Source organism: Cupressus sempervirens, chromosome 2, assembly GCF_028749045.1.
Source record: "Cupressus sempervirens isolate cs-2001-9-10 chromosome 2, ASM2874904v1, whole genome shotgun sequence".
NCBI classification, from domain to species: Eukaryota; Viridiplantae; Streptophyta; class Pinopsida; order Cupressales; family Cupressaceae; genus Cupressus; species Cupressus sempervirens.
Genome location: NC_143119.1, coordinates 762,762,904 through 762,767,861, shown reverse-complemented (window position 1 = coordinate 762,767,861; position 4,958 = coordinate 762,762,904). Strand labels below are relative to the sequence as shown.

At 33.5% G+C, this 4,958-nt stretch overlaps 1 long non-coding RNA gene across 1 annotated transcript; it reads left to right on the top strand.

Annotated features, from left to right (window-relative positions):
• The first annotated feature begins 658 nt into the window (after positions 1 to 658).
• On the top strand, positions 659 to 1,918 carry LOC149575685 (uncharacterized). The gene is made up of 2 exons (XR_016359704.1): positions 659 to 809; positions 945 to 1,918. It is a non-coding gene; the product is annotated as an uncharacterized LOC149575685 (long non-coding RNA).
• Positions 1,919 to 4,958: the final 3,040 nt, after the last annotated feature.

The window sequence follows — 4,958 nt, the reverse complement described above, 5'->3', positions numbered from 1 at the left end:
AATAGAAACATTAAAAATAAATTTTTTATTTATTTTATATCATTCATATATATTATACATATTATGAAATCAGTTTATGTATAATATTAAATATAATATGTAGTTACCTATAACAATATGGTTTAGTAATAAATTTTCTAGTATATTGACTGTTCTGTAAACAATAGCTTAGGTGATGGTGAGCATCACCTAGATCCAATGAGTGCTAAGTGTTCCATTTATTCTCATGAGAGATGGATTCATGTTGAATCACTACTCATGAAACATGGGTCATCGAGTTTGACTCAAAATCACACAGTTAAATCCTGATATTCACATCACAATTTGACTAGCTGTGGAAATCATGTCCTACTTATCAACAATTAGCTAATCAAACTGTACAATCTTACAATTTTTAACCCATCATATAATTCAAAAGTACAAAAACGACCAATATTAAATTCTAGGCTTGCTCCCACTTACCCACTCCGCACGTGTCCCACTCCTCGTGGTATAAATTGAAGTTTAAAATGAATAAAGTAAGTCAACAACCTTTAAAAACTCTTTTATTTTAAGAAACCCTAGAGACACCTGGCTTTCTCTCATTCGTCTGATGAACTGCAAGGGATGTGTCCCATCGGTAGTTCCAAGCCGTTGATCGTCTCCTTTCCCTAAACCCTTTGGTTCTTGCATTTTACGCCTGAATACAAGTTTACCTCGTCTCCTTATCCGATCGCCTAATAGTGCAATAGTGCATTTTCCTTACCAGGGGGATACACCCACAAGCTTCCTTACTGAAATATGGGGATACATCGCTCCTCAGATACACGGTGAGGGTCAAATACTCTGCTTCTCAATCTTTTAAACATCTTAGATCTAATTCTCATTCATCATTCTATGAGAAATCCATATGCTCTGTTTTATACTGATTGCTTGCTTGATTTGTTTTTTATTGTGCTGTGAAGTGATGAGTGGAGTTTTTTAAAGGGTATTATGGATTTTTCGGCCATAGAGCTGATGAAAATGGATTCAGTGGGAGTAACCAAACGTGATGGAGCGTGCAGAAGGATTTTTGTAATTGTTAGACTGCAATCAATATAGATTTGGTAGGGATGGGCGGTTTTGGTAAAATTAAACTTGCCAAACTTTTAGGTATGATTGAAATCTCATGTATTTATGGATGCAGTTTTGGTATGAGAGGATTAACTCTCTTTCATATCAAGTAACTCTTCTGTTGGCATGCTTGATTAAAATCTTATATGCCTCATTCAAATTAAGATCCCACTGAAATTTTACTCAGTTCTTCTTATAGAATATCTTGATCTCTCAAGGGTTTTAGAGGAAAGAGTTGAGTAAATGGGAGGCCAATAGAAAGCTGTTATGTTTCGGATCGAAAATACTTTGAGATAATCTTAGACATAGCTTGTTTTTTTATTGAAAAGCAAAGAGTTTGGCAATTTCGTTATGAAATAATATTTAAAAGTATGTTTGGCCAGCTCAATTGGACAAGAATTATAAGTGGTCTGTATACTTGGAAAACACATATTCAAAAGTGTTTCTTTTGAACTTCAATAGTGATCACGGTATAAGGATGAATGATTATTGCATAAGAATGCATGATCACTGAATAACAATGCATGATCACAACATAGGAATGGTGAATCACCGCATAAGAATGCATGACCATGGCACATCCATACACTATTTAAGACAACATTTTAAAATAACTTCTTTTCAAAAACGAGGGAGTTGGTGGATAATTCGCTGGTTAGAGGAACAACTTAGTCTTTTCATTTTGAGGGCCAAAGCCCATGCATCGGGACACTTGCACTTTATGTTGCTCCGAATGCATTTGCAAAACAATGCATAAGAATGCATGATCATTTTTTTTCTGCAATTTGTAAAGATAAATTCTTAATAAAACATAATTGTTGGATTATGAATGATTGCCATTCTGTTACTAATAGAGGTAAGGCTGAAATTTACTTTGATAGAATGTAATCTGCCATTAGTCATTAATGTAAAATATTAATAGGTTTTATGATTTTGTTTTACTTATTCATACTTTCAGATCTACATCACATTCTTGGTATAAAAATTATGCAAGACTAACACGCATGCTACTATTTTCTCTTCTAGCTTCCTGTAAATATTGGTGATTCTTTCTGTCAAGTGAATGAAAATTGGTTGTAAGCTCCTTTGCAAGACCGCCATTTCTTGCAGTCCTAGTTTCCAATATTTTTCAAATTTAATAATATTTCCGAGGTATTTGATATTTTTATAATTATTAATTCAACCCAGTAATTTCCAGTAATGAGGCTTCCAGGAGAACTTTACCTTCTCAAATAGCTGGAGCACCTCTAGTTAAAAATGCTATCTTCATACCTACCTTTTTCAAAGATTTAACAAACTTGCAGCAAATAGATTAGTCCAATTGGATAGAGTCTCAGTTTCTTTGAAGTAGCCAGCATTAATAAAAATCGGGAAAAAAAAAAAAAAAAACCCTGATTCATTGAGCATCGGAGTTTCTCATTTGGAGACTTTGAAATAGCTGTTTTCTCAAATTGTTTGAGCTTTCAAAGCTAAAAATGCCATCATTTAGTACCTGTGGTATATTCATTTGTCCAGCTTACAATCCATTATGCAAACCTGTGGTATATTCATTTTTCCAGCTTGATGGAATTTAAGATTTCTCGAGTCTTTATTAAACAGCTAATATTCCTGCTATATCTTCATTTATGGTATTCTTTAAAGTTCATGTTTACATTTTGACACTTCAAAAAATATCATACAAGAAGCTGAAGTTTTTGAAATGCAGGGAATCTCAAGAGCTGTCATTAATTCACAAATCAAAAACTCTTGAAAAAGCTTCATCTTTAAGAGATCAAGATGTACCAATGAACATTGGTCAATGAAGCAAAGTGCAATTTCTAAAATGAAAGATCCTCTGCTTGAAGAGTGTTCCAACTTGCAATTTTTTAGAATATAAGCAGTCTGCCATTAGAAAGCTTGATAAACTTGTAAATGGATTCTGCTTGAATCATCTTGCGTTTCTTGCTTCATACAATTGTAAAATCTTCACCAAGGCAATTCATAGATTCTAAATCTTTTAGATTATCCAAATTTAGTATTATTAGGAGTGAAGTCTTTACCAGAAACATTACTTTAACTCACGGTTGGTTCTTGGGACAAATTGCTAGGGATTAGGCATCTTGATGAAATTTAGACACAAACATTCAAGGTATTATTTTCTGAAGAGAGTTATCCCAGACCTGAAATTTCCCATTTCTAGAACACTTGATAAATGGTAAATGTTGCCACACAATTGTTTCAGTTGATTTTTTCTACATGCTTAATAATGTGTAAATAATAAATATCCAGTATTCTACCATCCTGACTTATCAGTTTTGCATTTGGTTCACTTGCTCTGTGATCTATTTTGTGCTATACCAATTGATTATTATTTCATTCGTTTCCCATTTTGCTGTAAATCTTTACTAATAAGTAGAAATTGATAAAGAATAATGTGAATTTTGCATTAAAGATGATTTAAGAGGTTTCATTTAATGTAGCCAAACATCCTGTTTGTCTCAATCAAGCGGTAAGAGACTTAGAAATTCCCACAATACGATTTCTGCAAAATGGGCAGAATGTCCAAATGTGGAAATGAGACATTGTGATAAAACAACACTCGTTAAATGATGCTTCTCCATCTCTACAGTTTCATTTTCTCCCCCTCTCTCTCTCTCTCTGTACATGGTGCTGCAGCGAAAAATACATAAATAACCAACAGGTAACTTGGAGGACCTTTATGCCATATTTTTTCCCCATTTAACAACATTAATAATATATTTTATTTCTGAATTTGACTGTGTATGTTTTTTAACATCAACATTACATTTCAGATCACCTTCCATCATCAGCATGATACATTAATGCAAGTCTTTTGAGATCTGTTTGTCTGCTGTTAAGATGATGTGGATAATGAGATCAACTAGATGCTTTTCTTCCCATGATGAATCTCCCTTAGAATGGATAGCTTTGTTGTTGTCACAGCTAATGGATTGGGTATCCTGAGATGTTTGGGTAGCTTATTCATTTATTAAGTGCAGTTAAGTTTGCTGTAGTTTTTTCTTACAGCTCTATTCACTAGAGGAATCAGAGGATTTGGTTGAAATGTTTGGAAAAAGAATAGTGGTGTCAAGTGTGCACTTGACTTAATATAATACAAAAAAGGGAGTTATACAGCCTATAAGCTTTACCTTTCATCAATCTCTAATATTTGTCTGTACAATCACCATGTTTATGATATATGACCGAGAATAAAAGATAGGTCTATCCAACTCAATGCTAAGCTAATGTTACTAATTGTTAGCTGTTTATTTATCTCAGTGGTGTTTATTCGGATATTGGACAATGGAACTTGAAATTGTGCTATTTTCAAGAGTTGCTTGCAAATATAATGAATTTCAGTGACGGGAAATTGTTGTGACCTGTTATGTCTTTGGTTGGCTGATAGGGCTTTGGAAGATTAAGGATCTGAAAGAACTCATCCCTTGAAATAGTTATGTTTTGGCTTATTAGAACTAAAATGTATGATGGAGTGCCCATAATTTAGTGGCTAACTTGTGTTTCTGTGTTTTACCTTCTGTCACAGAATAAGTGAATGAATGCTATTTTCAACCATTTCATACGCATTTAGTGCTTGGTTTGAATGAAACCAGAATAGAATTTGGCCTCATTTTCAATTCATGGTAGTAGTTTTTGTTTTGTTTAGGTATCTATCTGTGACAAGAATGTATCTATTAGATTATTGCAAACTCTGCAAATTTGATTCTATGGAAGGGAGAGATAGAGATAAGAGTTTCTGGTTGTGGTCGTGTGTAAGATTTTATATCGATGTTTCAAACCACATTCCGTGATCCATCATCAGAATGTGAAGAAATGAAGGGACTGATTTTTATCCTTCAGTGGGATGA